The 18,444-nt window shown below is 43.5% G+C and overlaps 1 protein-coding gene across 1 annotated transcript in view; it reads right to left on the bottom strand.

Annotated features, from left to right (window-relative positions):
* CPNE4 (copine 4) overlaps window positions 1–6,896 on the bottom strand; it is a 225,848-nt gene extending 218,952 nt beyond the window's left edge. Inside the window, exon 1 of the mRNA XM_058831839.1 lies at window positions 6,814–6,896. The gene's annotated coding sequence lies outside the window, so the exon portion shown is untranslated. The remainder of the gene's footprint in view (window positions 1–6,813) is intronic.
* Between the last annotated feature and the right edge of the window lie 11,548 nt (window positions 6,897–18,444).

Consider the following 18,444-nt stretch of genomic DNA (forward strand, 5'->3'; position numbering starts at 1 on the left):
TATCCTTGCAATCTATTTTAGGTAATGTTGCAATTTTTATTACACCCTGTATTGAGTTGATGGGGAAGCATTGCATCAGCTTATTCAGGTATCTCTTCCTTGAGTCCACAGTTGAACATAATTCATAAACAGGACTATTAAAATTCAACACACGAAAAATATTTTCTTGTATAGTCACATGCATATCATTATTTCCACTTAATACAATTACAGAAGTGAGACAATATTTAATTCAATACTAAGGGATAATCTCATAAAAATATTTGAGCATTTACATGCCTTTTTGTGTATACGTAATTTTAAAGCAGCCATTCATTACAAATCTATGTGCAGAGATGAAGTTTTAGTCTCCTGTTTCTAATTATAATTATAAACTGCATCTGACATTTCAAACTGCAGTTACAACCTGCATATAATGAACATTTATTCTGCTTCATCTCCCAGTCCTTGATAAAGAAAGATACAAAGTATCTGAGCTCGTGAAGAAAAAGTGACTTTCAAACATAGTTCACCAGTTTCTTCATTTCTGACTGCTCTGCAGTCCTAACCCAATTTTTTCTTATGGAAGATAAGATTTTGATGGCTAGGAAAAGGAAGGATTGATATTGTCAGTTTGCCTATAAGTTGCACTTGATCTTTTAAGATAAAAAAACCAAAACTAACAGAAATATTTATTTGGAATCTCCAGCAAAGTTAGTATGACTGCTTATGCCACAAAGAGAAGCAAAATTAAAATTACAGATAGTTAGGCACTATTTAACCCAGATGAAAAGCCAAAAGGACTTTTCCTAATTCAGAGAAAATTACAGGTGCCTTAAAGGTTTCTGCTTGATCTTCACTTGACTGTGGCCTCCTCCAGCATACAGTGTCATCCCCAATATAAAGAGCTGGCACTGTATTTTATACATCTGCAAAATCACAAACAGCAAAAGAAATATTAAAACTTAAGCTTTAGTACAGGAAATTTTTTCAGTTTTTCCATGCAAGTGAAGCCAGACCTCACCCCAGATCTTTAACACAAGCTTAAAACTGAAAGCTTTCTCTGAGTTCAAAAAGAATATCCCCAAGCAGCTACAAGCTGCCTGCAGTCCCTCAGAGAGGACTGGACCCTACTTAAAACATTCTGGACAGGAAGACCATCCCAATTTTCTATTTTCCCTTCTCTCACTTTTCTCTTTTCCTTCAAAATAAAGAACACTCATTCAAAATAAAGATTTTCATACATTTTTACATATTTTCTTTTCTTCCTCCTTTCTTTGATCATTATGCAAAGATGAGCCCATCTGGCCAAACATCTGGCAGGATCCCCAAGTTATTTTGTCTTTTTCAGTGAACTTTAATAATCCCATAAAATTTGCACTATAAATTAAAAGTAAAAGCACCTGCTTTTATCAACGTATGACATATCAGGGCACCATTTGCACCAGAAGTATACAGATGATGTGCAACTCTATCAGCTCACAAATGTAATGGCAACAGCAGCAGCAATTAGTGTAAAACCAAATAAGAAACAGCTGTTTGAATTACTTAGCGCACTGTTAGTTGCAGGTTATTAATTTGTCCACGTTTCTGAAGATTTTACTGGCAATGACTTCAAAGTGCCAGTCACAGTCCTCACATAATTGTATATATATTACCTCACTGCAGATAATGTACAAGATATTTTTAAATCAACAAACCAGTTCTGCTTTTTTCACAATACTCAGTTGATTTTGGCATAGTTCTAGCTGGATACTAACATTAGCAATCCTAGTCTTTCACATTATGCTGAGCCACAGTGGCAAGTATTACTAAAGACAACAATCTTGCCAGAAGGCTCTATACAACACAATACAAAAGGAGAAACTTTCTCAAGTAAACAGTCAAAAAAGAGTCAGAAATTAATTCTGGAACTGCCCCTGTCTGAGCTGCACCCCACAGCCAAATTATTGGTTTTTTCCACCTGTGAGAAGGGTGCATTGCCCTCTTCAGATGTACAGTGAATATCTACCTTGCTGCCTGACAATTTACAATCCAAGGAATTTATAGTGATCAATTCACAGGAGGAAATTACGGGAGGCAGCAGATTAAAAAATCAGGGATTAACAGTCCAAGCAGCTCCCCAGCTCAGTCTTTTACACAAACTTTTCCTCCTCAGGACACACCTGCTTTCCATTTATCCCCCACTCAACTAAAGAGAATCTTACTACCTACTACTCCAACTCTCTGTAATAGCCACTCACTTCCAGACTTTGCTGAGCCACTTTGCAGTCACTAACAAATAACGCTGTGGGTACTCCCCCTGTGTCAATCACACATTATTGACAATAAATGAGGAATCAAAGTCACACAGCCAGCAATCACTGCTTTCGCCACAAAAGGTTGGTCTAGCCAAGAATACTCTTCGTGCCCCATGCCAAGGTGCTTCTTGCACTGCCTGAAAGCTGGCAGACTACCAAAGAAGCTGGCAGATATTCCATTTCCAGCTTTGGAGGACCTGGGCTGGCAAAGTAGGAAAGGTTAGTGGAAACCACAGGGCGGGTGGAGGGCAGCGAGCTGAGTTAGGAGAGGAATCTCCTTCTGCTCAGACCAGCTCCTATTCATAACGAGGCTCACAATGAAAGAAAGGGCTGTGCTGTCGCAGGACACCGTGGTATGACCCAGGTAAAGGAGGCGATCGCAGAGAGGGTGCGCAAGATGTTCCTCCTTGGGAGCGGCTCGGCTGGCTCGGGATGCGGGTCCCGCCCCGCACACCCTCCGGGATCCCGCGGGGAGGATGCCCCTGTCCGGGGGAGCGGCCCGGCTGGCTCGGGATGCGCGTCCCGCCCCGCACACCCTCCGGGATCCCGCGGGGAGGATGCCCCTGGCCGGGGGAGCGGCCCGGCTGGCTCGGGATGCGGGTCCCGCCCCGCACACCCTCCGGGATCCCCGCGAGCTCCGCCGGTCCTCGGGCGCCCCCCGGCGGCTCCGCACCGCCCGCCGGGACGGGAGCACCGGGAGCGCCCGGACCCCCGGCCCCGCTCCCGGATCCCCCCGAGACACCGCCGGCCGCGGAGGTCGCGGGTGGGTTAATGGGACCAAGACCGGGTCGGTACCGGGACTTCCATACTTAGCGCTGGTCCCGCGTATGGAATCAGTTAACAGGGACTGACACAAAAACGTCATTCTTGGGCAAATCCCAGCGTTTCTGCCAGCCGCGGCTGGAACTGCCAAGGCAATTCGCTTAGACACAGCCTTCAGATAATGATTTTCTTAAGGAAATCAATGGGAATTGGGTCATTTACTGCATCAATTTTCACTCAGCATTTGAGTATTCAGAGAGAAACGGAGAAGTACCGGTAAAATTTCCCAGTAAAGTGACTTCCAATGTAACGTTTCCATTCCTGTCTGTAGCATGTACAGTCCCACACCTGGTTAATTTTTGCTGTCCAGATGGTCTCCAAACACCTGCCTGAAATCCACTCCAAGCGCTGCACAGAGCCACAGCAGACAATATAGGTGTAGTATTTCTGCATCCTCAGAGCTGTGATTCAGCAAAGCATTCCAGCTTATTCACCAAAACGCTTGGGCATGTGCTAGTTTTTAAGTATGCATGTAGCTCCCCTTATCTCTGAGCAGCTTTTTTCTAGGCCACAAATGCCACTTTCAGACCTACCTTTCTCTGAGAATTCAAGCTGTTTGAGGACTGCACACCACTTGGAAGAAGAGTGTGCCCTGAGTCAAAGCTAGATGGCAACTTCACAGCTGTGAAGCATTCACTTGCAGCATAAAGGGGCAAGCAGGAGCAAATCAACACAACTTCATTGACTTAAAGACAGCAACTACAGTTGGCTGATTAATGGGACGCAACATGAGGGTGTTTAGAGACTCAAATGTGAATTTAAACTGAATAAAAATCTCTCTATGCCTACAAGTAGCATCGTTGCAACTGCACAGGCAAAGGATGCTTCAGTTCCAAGGGCAGAAAAAAGCAGAACTCCACAGAACAGCTACTTCGCATGTTTTGCAGTCAGGCATCTTGCAAAAAGACTAAAAAAACTTAGCCACCCGAAAGTTTTACTTTACTGCAGTTTTTAGGAGCAAAAATGGAATTAAACTTTTGAGTCACAAATGCTTAAACCCCAAGTTACCATCTCCACATCAGCCGCAGCACCGCTCTTTGTAGGCATGCATCCTTCATCCTCCAGTTTGAACTTCCTGCTCACTTAAAGTCACCTTTCCAATGAGATACACTACACTACTACAGCGGATGATATTAAATTTTAGATTGGATATTTATGCAAAGTGTTGCTGACTAATGGTTGCACAGGAACCATAATGCTGACCGCTGGCTATCTCACATTCGAATTTCACCACTCTAGCCATCCATTAACAGAGCGTTGTTTTTACATGGAGTCTAATAGAGGGTTTTAAAACACTAAAAGAATAAATCCGGCAAAAGAGAAGTTATGACAACATAATAAAATACCAATGCCTACCAAATACTGCATGCATGCAAAGAGACAGAAATGAATGTAATAGAAAAACACTTCAAATGTTGAATGTTGTCAGCCAACCATTGAATGCAATACCTTGAAAGAGCTGTTCAAACAATCTACAGCAAACAAGGCAGACAAGCCAGACTGAACTGCGAGTCTAGATCTTTTACAATCTGGCCTCAATGTTTTGCTCCTTCAAACTCAGCAAGGCACTTAATCTTTTCACATCCACGACACATTTTTAGCCCACCTTGTGAAAAAAAATCAACAATTGTGATACATAAGTATAGCTATATACAGATAGCTGCCACAGAAAAGTCTCCCTTAAACCATCACTGAACATGGAATACCACAATGTGCACCCCATTCGATTCTCTGTGTATGGAGAGCTCCAGTTGTTGGCACACACTGCTAAGATAATTTTGCTGTTCAAGGTGCAAATAACCAATCTCTTGAGCAGAATTGGTTCACCGTAATTTGCCTTACTGCAGTGTTTCAAAGTGGGGTACATTTAAGCACCCTGGTTTAGAAAAATCTCTGCCCAAAAATTAGGAGATGGACAGTTAAGCACAATAGTTCAGCTGCATTCTGGCTACTGAGCTACACAAACTGATAATGCTCTTCACATGCATTAAAGGATCTCCTTTTGAATGTTATTAACAGCTTTCTTGAATACTTTTAACTTTAGTGATACACAATTTGTTTTCCATCATCCTAGCCCTGGAAAGCTGTTCATCACATGCCTGAGTTTTTTCCATAGACTTACCCTTAAAAATACTAGGTATCCAACCTCCAATGAGGTTAGCAATACCAACTCATGTATCTGCAGACACTGAATTTACATGCAACAGATTCATTCTGGATTGTGATATCAGGTTGGGAACAACAGTACTGAATACCAAAGCTAACAGAACTATGTCCTGCTTCAGAAACACTCCTATTCTTTTAAATTGAAATGCAATTGTCCCAAACATAGCAAACACACCTGCCCCACTAAAGACTATTTTAAGGCTATTTGAAGCTTTCCAGTAATGTGCATTTGAACTTCACAGACCACAATATAACACCTTTTCCTCACTTGAATAGCTAGATCAATCAGACCTACACCAACTGAAATTTCAAGGAACCAAGAATAAACTTGAGAAGTGCCATCCCAAGGGAGTTTTTCTCATCTGAAATTAGTTACAACCCTAAAGAAAAATGTTGGGTTTTGTTCTTTAAACCCTCCCCAAATTTGGTCCTTTGTTGCTGCTACCTGAAGGGCAAGAAAATTTCCATTTTATCTAACTACTTTCCTGCCATTAAAAAAAAAAAAAAAAAAAGGCAGTTTGACATAAACTCCTGCAGCAAGAAGAAAAGTTCCACAACCAAGTGACTGGATTCTGTAAACTGCTTACTGTCAGGTACTTCAGCAGCACAGAAAAAATAGAACAGTAACTGAATAGTCATCTCACATGTGTGGAAATTGCAACCTCCAAGCTATTCTGGGAGCAATGCTGTTTTCTGTAACATCTCTGCATAATCACACCAGAAAGCATGCTCTTTGCTGGAGAGACTATGTGCATGTCTGTACACCTTCTGTTACAGCTGAGTACCTGGTTATTAAGTAGAGCATCTGAGGCTCAACTGCAACACAAGTGAAACAGAACACGTTCAGGATGAAAACAGTTAACCTGGCACTGCCAGCAAAACACATGGAGCATCTCTAAATTGCAATCGCTGTCTCTCCGAAGGATGTCACCAGCTTCCCAGTTTACCCAATACGCTTACTCTCCTTTAAAGCACTACCTCGTACACGTCGAGCGGAGAGAGCTTACAGAAGAGAAATTAAACAAATTTGACTTGAAAGTACTTCAGCTGGACCAATGATAACAAGACCCAGTTGCAAAGTTACCTAACTGAGCCCATACTGCACAACTACAGCCAGTTGTGTAACAAACCTCAGGACAATTCTGAAGCTCTTAATCAGGCAAAACTCCCCGCTGATTTCCACGAGGGAGATCTAATCAATCAAAAGCTCTGAGAACTGATTCCGGTTTTCTCATTTTTAATGAAAAGGTTTATTTTGAGCTATGAGAACTCAGGCTATATGAACTCGGCAAACCCATAGCGCTCACTTTAACGGCATAAAGAATTCGTCCTGTGTTTTAATCTACCAAGTGTATTTGGTAGTGTACAGGAAAAAAAACCAAAAAACTCCTGAACTGACATAGAATAGTTTCACAAATAACGGACCCGTTCTCCTGACAGGTAAAAGAAAAGATGGAATAGAAAGAGGGAGATTAGCGGCTCTTTGATTAAACTCCATCCTCTTTGGGCGAACGAGGAAGACCAGCGTCCCCGCCCGGGTTCCTACCTGAAGTTGCGCCGCTCCCCGCGGCAGCCGGGAAGAGAATCCCGCCGCGATGCACCCGCAAGTGACCGGCGGGGGTCCCGAAACCTCGCAGGGAAGACCCTGTCGCGAAGCCCCTGCCGGAGCGGCGGCACCGAGGCTGGGAGGGAGGCGGGCGGGATGCGAGGCGCCCGCTCCACGTGCGCTCCCTCCGCGCCCGGGGCTGCAGAGCCGGGTGCGCCCGTCCCGCCGCCGCCCGCTCCCTGAGTCCCCTCAGGTGCGCCGCCCGCCCCTACCTGCCCGCCCCTACCTGCCCGCCGGCGGCAGCAACGACGAGCGCCCTTCTCCCGCGCCGGCTCCCTGTCAGCGGTCGGCGGGAGAGCAGGAGCGCTGTCCCGCTGGCAGGGCGAGCCCCATGTGAAGAGGAGCGGGGGAGCCCGGCGGCTCCACCAGCGCGGCCGAGGGGAGGGGACGCGGGAGGAGGCGGGAGGGCGGGACGCGCCCGGCGCTGCCCCCGCGCGGAGCCGCCCCGGCCCCGGCCCTGCCGGAGGCGCCGAGCCCCGCCAGCGCCCCCTGCGGGGAGCGGCGGGCACCGACGGGAGCTGGCCCTGCTCCGGGGCTCCCCTGCACCTCTGTGCCCTCCCTGCGGGCAGCGGGGGCACCGACGGGAGCTGGCCCTGCTCCGGGGCTCCTCTGCACCTCTGTGCCCTCCCTGCGGGCAGCGGGGGCACCGACGGGAGCTGGCCCTGCTCCGGGGCTCCTCTGCACCTCTGTGCCCTCCCTGCGGGCAGCGGGGGCACCGACGGGAGATGGCTCTGCTCCGGGGCTCCCCTGCACCTCTGTGCCCTCCCTGCTGGCAGCGGGGGCACCGACGGGAGCTGGCTCTGCTCCGGGGCTCCTCTGCACCTCTGTGCCCTCCCTGCGGGCAGCGGGGGCACCGACGGGAGATGGCCCTGCTCCGGGGCTCCTCTGCACCTCTGTGCCCTCCCTGCTGGCAGCGGGGGCACTGACGGGAGCTGGCCCTGCTCCGGGGCTCCCCTGCACCTCGGTGCCCTCCCTGCGGGCAGCGGGGGCACCGACGGGAGCTGGGTGCACTCCGGGGCACCCCTACACCTCTGTGCCCTCCCCGCGGGGCGCACCGAGCTCTTCTCGAGAGCCCTTTCAGCACACCCGAGCAGGAGGCGCAGTTTGCTTGTACTGCTAAGGGGCCACCAGTAAGGGGCTAAGTCCAACCAGTGTTTCCAGTGAGTTAAAGATTGTGGTAAATTCGCGCTGTAACATCCACATCCTGGCGGAATTGAAAATGCATCGGGGTCCACAGGGTAAAGGAGGCAGCAGTGCCAGCCTGAGAGAGTGAAACAAGCTTGGATGGCTGCTATGGAACCATGGATTTTCCTGGCATCGGGGCTTTTGCTGATTCTGCAGTGCCTCCCTAAATGGCCTAGGAGGGAGAAGGTATAGGATGGCCCCAACTAAGGGAAAAAGAGAGTTCTTACAGTTAAAACACAGCACAAGGACTTGGGATATCAGGATTCACTATTTGACTTTGCCCACCTATGGCAGCCACTCAGTTCTTCATCTACCGAGCAACTGTGGTGATGCCGGAGTTCTTGTTAAAAGTTTGGCTGGCTTCCCAGAAATCCTCAGATTACGCAGGGAATTGGATTCACACTTGTCAGTTAAACAAGTGCCCAAATATTTGCAGAATATGGCATCTTTTTGCCGTAGCTCCCCATCTTTATTATCAAATCCCCCTCCCTGCCTCACAAGAATCTGATGAAGACCTGCCTGAGGCACAATGATTTCACAACGACAGAGCTCTGGAAGCATATCCACTAAGAGATAGATGCTGCAGTTTCATCCCCTTCTCCTCCAAACAGACATAAAGATATAAACACAAAATATTTTGAAAAGAAGGTATCTCCAGGGATGCAAATTTTTCAGGAAAGGAAAGGAGTGAGAGACAGAAACAAACCAGTGTGTGCTGTGAATTTGATACCAGGTGTTTGCTGAGCTGGCAAACCCTGGAGTACAGCTCCTGACACTGTAAGGTGTGAAATACAGAACAAGGAGGCAAACACATTTGCTAGCCCAAACCAGGAACACTCATCACAAGTCTTCCAAATTAAAAATTTCAAGAGAAACCTCGGGGTATAGCTGAAGTCCTCTGTCAGAACCCCATGACTGTCTAATTAGAGACTTCAACATGATACTGGTGCAAATATTCAAACTTTGCACAGTCAACTTGATCTTTTTTCACATTGCTGATAAAGTGCAACAAAAAGTAGCATTTTACTGAGCATATTATTCAAAAAAATCCTGCTGAGCCGTAATTTATTCACAGCATTAAAATCAAAAGTCATTCTATTTATGCATTCATATTACTTTCATGGTACAGTGAGAACTATACATCTAAACTCATCTAAATATAAAAAACATTATTATTTCCCTTGTCTTTTCTGCTTATCTCTTCTCTGTTACTGTTTTGTAAAGTGTGATTTTTAATTTTTTTTCCTTATGTACCAGTACTTAATAGCATAACCATAAAGGTAATCAAATTCTCCAGAAAGCCAAGATTTGCCTTAATTTTACTTGGATCTGACAAGTCTTTAGCTTAATAGCAGCAGGACCATATTGCACAGATATGCATAGGTGAAGCCTCCAGGGAAAATCTGTGAATTAATACAAAGGCAGGTTGTGCTGTCCCAGAATAACTGCTGGGCGAGGCTGCTTGGCTCCCAGACTCTGCATGCTGTGTCATGGCTGGGAGCTGTGACAGCACACTGGCACTGCTTCCTGCTAGTGGGACACAGCCTCTTGCACACCAGGATGCTGGATGTTGTGCTCGGCTCTCTAGAAAACAGCCAGAAACACAGGATGCCCTGTGGGAATAAGGGAGACCTCATGCATCTGTGGCTTTGGCAGGACTTTCACAGAACATATTTGTGGTGTAGCTGTAGGCTGGAGCTTAGCACTGGAGTAAGCTGCTTTAGGGGGCTGTGAGAAGGAGCAGGGTCAAACCTCCATCTGTGTTTGTCTACGTCCAGATGAACACGAAGAGGGAGCTTTCTGTTCTCTATCTTACACTCCAGCATTAAAATAATACTTCTCATTCTGAGGCACAGATCCAATAAGGACTTTGAATATCACCCTGTAGTTATGTGCCCACACAGTTACATGCTTTGACGTCCCCTCTGCTTGCTAATATTACTGGCTTGTATTGCTAAATCACCCTTTAAAGGGCAGAGAGCTGCAGTAAATTAGGACAGAACTGCTGAAAGTACCTGAGTCCTCCTGCGGGTGGCATCAGAATGTCTTCAGTGGACCAAGCCGTGCCGAGGAAAAAGGAGAGGGATGATACTCCTGCTTGCCAAAGCCAGAATCATTACTGTGCGAGCGCTACTAAGAAGCTCACATAAATCAGCAGATCATTAAACTAAAAGGATTATTTAAATTAGTAAAAATTAACATCACCCCATCAGCCCTTTTAATTCTGACAAGGAAACCTTTATTAAACCTCGCAGCCAAGCTCTGTACAGGTTACGGTTATCACAAGAGAAGGATGCCGATGCATCGTTTAAACTCACAGCTTCTACATCTTCAGCAAAATGGGAACTTTATCCCCACCAAAGGTAGTTTCATACTTTTTCATGTAAGCCTCAAGGAGTCAGTTACAAATTGATGAACACAAATGAATCACCACAGTTGCCCAACAGAACACAGAGGGGTTAAGTGTAGCCAGGATAACAAAGGCTACATATGCAACCAGAGTAGAGTTGTTCAGTGTTTTTAAACTGTTGTGTTACAATTGACATGCTTGTTTCTGGTACCTATATAGATTAGGAAAGACTCTTCCACAGGGACAGGTCAGTGCATACTCCCAAGCCAATATACATTTTGGAAATATTCAAGTGCTATGGATCTAACTACTGAGGAAATGACTACCTTACCTGCAGAGTATCTTGTGCTCATTTTAGAATACATTTTTTCAGACTTTGATCATGCCTTGTACTGTTCGGTTGCCAATATGACTAAATTGCGCTGCCTGATTACCTGAGATGCTGGGAAACGCAAATTGGCAAATCTAAACTACTGCAGACCATAATCACAACCAACCTAAGTCAACTGGAACCCAGCAACAACCATCAGTTGTAAAAGGAGGAAAGCATGACCTTCAAAAACACATCAGGAAAGAAATGTTTCATTATTTTTTGTCTCTCTTTTTTTTTTTTTCCTCTTCTTTAAAAGCATTTTAGATTGTTTAAGTTGGTGTTTGTTGCCCTCACAAGCACTGATCTACTCACCTGACATTTACATCTGACTTTCTTGCCAGAAAATGTGATTTTGCTTAGGAACTTCATTGACACTGTTGCTTGCAAAAGTTAATTAATTAACTGGATTAATTTCATTAGAGACTGAATACTTGATCTCTACAACAACTAGTGAGGTGGGACACTTTTGTTTATTAAAGTTTAGGTATGTGAAAGAAGTCTGAAGTTCAAATCATCTGCCTTCTGAAAAACTGTGTTCTTTCAGGGTATTTCCAAGAAAATAAATCCCATATGTTGCCCCAAAACTCATCTCTGATTCGTACTGATAGAGCATCAATTCCAGTTTACCATTTCCTTCCATTAATTTATTCTTAACAAAGTTAGTATTGAAGAAAAAAGCAAGATCCTTTCTCATGAGATTTAGAGTTATAAGTCTGTGTGTACAATAGTCATCACAGAGAATGAATGTGTTTTTTTCTTGTCAGCAGTGATGCTATTCTTAGTTTTGTATGTGGTCCTTATGTGTGTCATAGATAGGCACAATAGATACACATTGGCAGCTTTGATCATATTCAGAGATGGGCTGATCTCCCAGTCCAGGAAATTATCCGAAAACGCTCATCATCTTGGCAGCAGAGTTTTAACCAGCAGCTCCCAAGAGCCTCTGCCAGCACATTGTTGTCTTTAGAGGACTCAGAGCTACTAAACATATTAGAGGAAATGAGAAAGACACAGGAATTATGTATTAAAAAAAACCCAAACCCACAACAATAACAACAAAATCTACTTGGGCTACAGCTATAACTTTGTATCCCAAAAGTTTTAGAAATCATTCATGCAGTTGTGTGATGTGTAGCACTATCTGAACCCTCACACTGGACCCTTGGCTTCAATCCATGATCACCCCGTGGTCCCTTGGCACAGTTTTGTGGCACTGAATAGCAATAAAGCTGGCACCATTGCTGACACCAGGATGTGGTATTGAGTAGTGTGACAAGACAAAGTGCACATTAGCCTGAAGACAGGGCTGTGCTTCGCAGCAAAAGAAAGCTAAGTGGTACAATCTCTCGCTGCCTGCCACTGCTGAGTCACGGTCACTCATGCCATAGCATGACTGTGAGGAGCCTGAGTAGTGCCCAGCAGCTCCCATGAAACAAGAAATGTCCCAAAGAAGACAATCATAAGCAATAATTGATGCAGAAATTGATTCCAGTGACTTTTCAAGACCTTATTATCTTCAGTGCTACCTGCTGAGCTATCTGACATCTCTGGGAATTGACACTGAGTGAAAGGATGTGAAAAAGACAAAGATATCTTTGTTTCTCTAAAAGGTTTCCTTCTTCAAGAAGATTATTTAAAAAGGAAAATAATCAAAGAAAGTGATAAGGGATGAAGATTCTGAGGCACACAGAATCGCCTCACCTTTACTTACCCAGCTTGCTCAGGGAAATTCATGCCATTTTGCCATGGGTGGTACTATTTCCCTTCCCCAGTGTATTCATACCTTTTGTGCAATCTCACAGCCCTGCTTAGTGCCATCAAATTGATCAACAGAGAAAACAGTAAAAATAATTCTACCTCTGAATAAAAACATTTGCCACTGCCCAAAACTTAAAAAAGGAAAATTGTATCCTCCCTCATCCTCTCCAGAAAAGTCACAGGGGATTTCTCATGGCTGGTAACAGTGGCCACCAGTGATGGCAGAGAACATCATTTACAGCAATGCAGTGCAAGTGTAAATGAAGTGCAGTGTGGAGCTTTATGGCAATTGTGTGGGTTTTAGGAGTACAGTTCCACTGATTTCAATACCCGTCTATGCGGTTCTGGCTTTACTTGCTGGTTAATTTTTGAAGAGCCATGTAGCTCAGCAGAAATCAGGATTTGCTTTGCACAACTTGCAGGATTTGTGGCCATGTTCAGACTTAGTACTGCCTGCAACAAAGGAGTCCATTACAGAAGGGGACCTGTGGCTTCTCTATAGGCTCTGTAATTATAGTCAAAACACATTCAACAACAGCTGCTGCATATTGCAGAGAGTCAGTGTTAAGGACTTGCCTTGATGCAAGTCCCACAGTGCCACACCTCCCATATTTCATGAGTCTTCATGTCAGCAGACAAGTAGTTAGGGGAAGCTGTTCCACCCTTTAACTATGGAATCATGATTTTGGCTCCATTTACCTCTATATGGATCTTCAAGATCAATACAGGCAGCCAAAATATTTTTTCCCTGGCCAATGGTGTGGTGATGCAAGACCTATCCAACAAGTATGATGCTGTCATTGGCAACACTGCAAACTGGCATTGGTCAGGGTGCCATAACCAAACCTCCACATTGTGGGAAGGGATGGAGAATATAAGTTCAGAGCGTGCAGAAGGAAATAGTTTGAAAACTTTTGGTCATGTCTGAATTTAATGTGGGGGAATTTAGAAGATAGTTAAAAATATAATCTAGCTGACAAAATATCATGGAAAAATGAAGTTAGATCACAGCATCTAGACAGAGATATAATGTTTTAAAGCGATATCACATTGTTGAATAAAGTTTTCCTTATAGCAATGGTGAAAATGGGAGGAATTATAGTTGGATTTATCTAATACACTTTAGTGATAATTTTGCAAGGATATGTTAATACACCAACAGCCTTTTCTGTGTTTTGTCAGTCCATAACTTTTTTTCTGTGCCCCCTCCACTGCCCCCAGAGCAGAGTCGAGAAAATGTTCCAGCCTAAACCAAGCTGAGAATAATTGGTCCATCATAACCTTTTTGTCTGAATGAAACATGACATTTCACCTAGAAATAAAGGTCCAATTTAGTGTGGTTTTTGGTCCATTAGTTAATAAAGGATGAAGATTACACTTTGGTCATACTGTTGCCATGTGCTTGGCCATGCCATTTTTTTTCCATTCTGGCTGTTTTCGGACAGATTTTTAGCTACTGTGTAGCATGTGCATTTCTATCGCTGTCAAATAGCAATTGATTATGCCAACCTCATGCTGTTTTCCTTGGAATGAAAAACTCTAAAGCTTGTTTAACAGTAAGAGTTTGTCGCTTTCTCTCAACAATAGTCTGAGAGGGGGAAAAAGCATCTTTTGTTACAAATGGTGTGCTTAAAAACACCCAGCTCCTTTTGTGCTGAAGTTTCACACACAGCAGGAGACTATCAGTGTTTCAGTAATAAAATATCTCTACTGTCAAGGTCAGAGGTGGTTTTTTGCCAGGTACCATGGTTCCTGGCAACACTTAAAGCCTTGATACAACAGAAGATATTTAATATCCCTTATTCCCTGTATCCTACAGATGGTGATTTTTATTGGCTTTTATGAGAATATGAATAAGAAGGTACTGTACCAAATGGGAATTTACCAATAAAAGTACATTTAGAGCCCTTGAATAGCTTGTTTCCTTCAACATTTAAAGACATCATTAAGCCTGTTCTCTATAATAAGGTAATACTATATGAAGGTAAACATCAGCTTTTCACCATCACAACAGAAAATTCCTCTTCACGTATCCTCTTAGCAAGAAACAGAGGAAAAAGAGTTTCAGTATCTTCTGATACAAAGTTAAGGCTCCTAATTGCTCTGTACAGGTTTTAATAGATAAAGGGGACACCTTAATGCAGTTGACAAATTCCAGTTTTATTTATAAGATTCTTTAGTATTTCACCACAGAATAAAAATGTTAACTTATCTAACTTGTTCCTACATTCTCTTAGTATATATTTTTTTTTTATTTTAAACATCAAAAGCAGCTTTTCTAGGCCAAAAATAACCTCTAGTGCAACTCTCTACTAGTCATGCAATTAAGCAATGCAATCTTTTTAGCAGTAATGATTATGGAAACCGTTGCTTCCATCTTCTTGCTATGGAATCCAGTTGTGATGTCCAGGGCAAACAGACAGGCCACAAAGACTAGACTCTGAACAGGAAAAGCTTTGGCTTCACAACTGGAAGAGAAGGAAGAGGTATTTTTCTCTTTTTCATCATTTTTCAAATTTAGAAAGCCTTTGAGATTCCCTGCAAAGCAGCTGGGGACAAATCCAGAGAAGAACATCGTTTTACCATCACCCTTGCAACTAGAAAATCAGAACTAAAGTCACTGATGGCTGGCAGGGAGCATTCACAGACTAGTCACAATGACATGATTTCCTGCTTCTTTCAGTAGTTGACCTAGAAGCAGCCACAGCCTGGTTTTCATTTCTGTATTGTGCAGTGGTATTTGTCTGGTCATCTGAAGTGTCATTATTACACATGTCTGCTTCATCTCTTCGCCCCTCACTTTTTTAAAGGGACTGCAGGTGTCCTGGAACAGGTTAAATATGGCAGATTTCCAATGAAGAAGCTGCCAAATGGGCAGCTTCAAGAGCTCATAGATAAATGCATTAGAAGTAATTACATGAGAAATTCAAGACTAATGAAAAATTCATTTTCTCTCTCTTAAAATATCAGATTTAATTCTCCTAAACTTGAGGTTCAATTTTTATTATTGCAGAAACTGGCCTGGACATGAGCTCCACTTCTTCAAAGCATAAATAGGTAAAATTAATTGCTGAAGTGAGGGATCCCAGCTGAAACTGAAGCCCCCTTTGTTGGGACTTTACAGGAATAAAATAACCAGCTTGTGCCTAAAAGGATGACTAGAGAAGGTGGATGTGAGAGGGAAAACAGTGGCACAGATTAAAAATGTGAAAGAATTTGTTAATGAACCAGTGTCAGAGCCAACAGTAGACCAAATACTTCTGATAATAGCCTTCCCAGATCAGCACCTGGAGTGCAAAAACTCCACAAACAACCAAATGGTCTCAACTCACCCAGAGGTTTTGAGCCTAGGGAAGTATTTACTATTAAGCAGCTGTTCCTTATTCAAGAAAAGGATAAACTTTACATTTCCATGTGTGTAGTGAACCCAGCAAACATTTCAGGCAGTATGAGCAACGTGGCTTGGGATAAGCCCCAGGTTTTCAGAAGAGAGGCAGAGAATGAATAAAAAGTGTGTGTGTACACAACGTATTTTCCACAATTGATTGGTAAGAACTGCAGCAAGGGCAGGGTGAGGAGGTGTCAGATGTTAACAGAGAGGCCTGAACCATTCTGCCAGCTGTTCTGGCTAGTGCTAAGGAAAAGAATTATCACAGTGACAAGGGTAGAAGAGGCCTTCAGCTGTGATGAAATATACACCAAAAACATTTTACACAAAAGGATGCTTGGAATGCATTATTTGCAGTTATTTTAACTACTAGCATGCGAAGCAACATGCAGACCATCTTCTCTCTTGTTTCTGCTCTCCTAGCAACAGAGTAAGTGTTTTTACAAGTGTGAGCCACAGAAATTCAAACAGAAAATAAAATTTGCTGAGTGAAACAAGAATAAGGTGATCCTTACAGGGAGATTCCTGCCTTGTCAAATTACAAGGATGAATTTAATGCAGAATTAAGGGATCAGTCACAGCAAATCAGATGATAAGACAAGCCACTATATTTGTAACTGCATTTTTTAGAACTTATGACTATTTAAAAATCTACTTGTTTAAGAGTGCAACTTTTCATACAGCTCAGCAAATCCCAAACCCTCTCTGATAAGATTAGGAAGAAATTCTGCCTATGCTCAGGTTATTCTAATCACCTGCCCACCAAGGCAATGGTAGCCTTTCACAAAGATAAAGATGTCAGAACAAGATGAAGCATTGGTCTGATTCAGCATGAAAAGTTCTCATATGCTGGTGCCTAAGGTTTTCCCCAAAGTGCTGACTTTTATCCTCACTGACTAGTTCACACACAAGTGTATTAAAAAAAAATAAAAATAGAAAGACTGTCATCCTCCTTTCTTCAGGCTGCTGTGCATGCATGTGGTTTTTTCAGCCTATAACAGGGCTTCCAAAAATGGGGTCTGTGATATTTCAATGTTTCAGCTGTTTTGCATCATAAATAAAAGGGTTGAGGAATCCTTAGATTTCCTACAGAAAGGTTTTCTTTTGTACTGTGACTAACACTGCTGAGCTGATATTTTTCTGCATATTTGCTGAAGATGGAGGTTAAAGGTAATGGGGAGAACTTCAAGGGCACTGTGATTTATACCTAAGTTTTAATGAGAACAAGTTATCTCCTGTTGTGTCCCTTTTCAACTTTTTTTTTTTTTTAAGTTAACAAAATATTTCCAAGAATTTACCCTGATTGACCCGAACTGTTACCTGTGAAGACATTTAACTATCTGCTAAAATCATTTTTATATAGCATCTTGCTTAAATAAAAAATGTTAGCTGAAGTTCTAATTTATGACCAAAGTGAAAGGGCTTGTGCACATCTCTGCCTCAGAACTGTTCTGATGGTCTATGCAGGAAACCTGAAGAAAGTCAGAAATTTGTGGGTTTATCCTTTCTAGGATCCTTTTTTATCTTCTCTCTGTGTGTCCTGCTTCTCTTCATGAATCTTATCACTGGCATGTCATCTGGGCTTCCACTTTTTTGTTTTCTGTCTCTTTACTCGCCCCCCAGCTATAAACTCTTCCAGCTCTGTTTCACTAACCTTAGGCTTGGTTTTATTTTCATTTCTAGACAATATTCAGGACTATCAACATTATTCTTAATGACATATTTTATCATTTTATTAACAATATTTCATATGCATCTGCTGTAGTGCTGAAGCCAATTAGAAAAATAATTACCTTTCTGTGCCTGAGCAGAAAATTGGCTTAGCTCCAAAAAAAAGTGTTCTCCAGGAAGGTTCCCATTAAAATGTAGCTTACGACATGCCTAACACTATTGATTGTATTTACTGAGTCCTACCTAGACACAGTGTTTATTTCTCATAGCAAATCCATCAGTGATGAATAAGTGGGTTCAGCAGCTCCTGTCCAAAGATTTGCACTTGCTTACTGGAGGGAATCTTGCATCATCTGTTATCCACACACTGGCCTCAAGGGTCATCATTAGCTAGGAAAGAGGTTGTTATTTCTCGTATGCCATTCTCTAGACACACTCAAGTCAGCTGCTTGAGGCTTGTTGGGTTCTTGGAGGCCACCCACTGTAACAGCCAGGCCCTCAGGGCATCACCAGCCTTGACTGTCTCTGTCTCACTGCCCAGCACACCCAGGACCATCAGACCCTGCCCCAGCAGTGAGGCAGCAGAGCCGGTCTGTGGCATCCCACAGCCCTCACTGGCCAAGGGCCCCACTGAGTTGGGTCCATATCCCATCCTGTCCCATCCTGCCCTGTCCCTGCTGCCCAGGGCTGGGGCTGCCTCACTTCTGGGATGGCAGGATGAGCCCTGCCTTGTGAGGCCCTGTCCTGCTGCCCTGGGAAGGAAGTACCCTCAGGAACCCTCAATACACCTCAGTCCTTTAGGGAGTAGCTGGCATTTCTACGTGCTGAGAGTAACCACTATAAAAT

The sequence above is a fragment of the Poecile atricapillus genome, chromosome 2, assembly GCF_030490865.1.
Source record: "Poecile atricapillus isolate bPoeAtr1 chromosome 2, bPoeAtr1.hap1, whole genome shotgun sequence".
Classification (NCBI taxonomy): Eukaryota; Metazoa; Chordata; class Aves; order Passeriformes; family Paridae; genus Poecile; species Poecile atricapillus.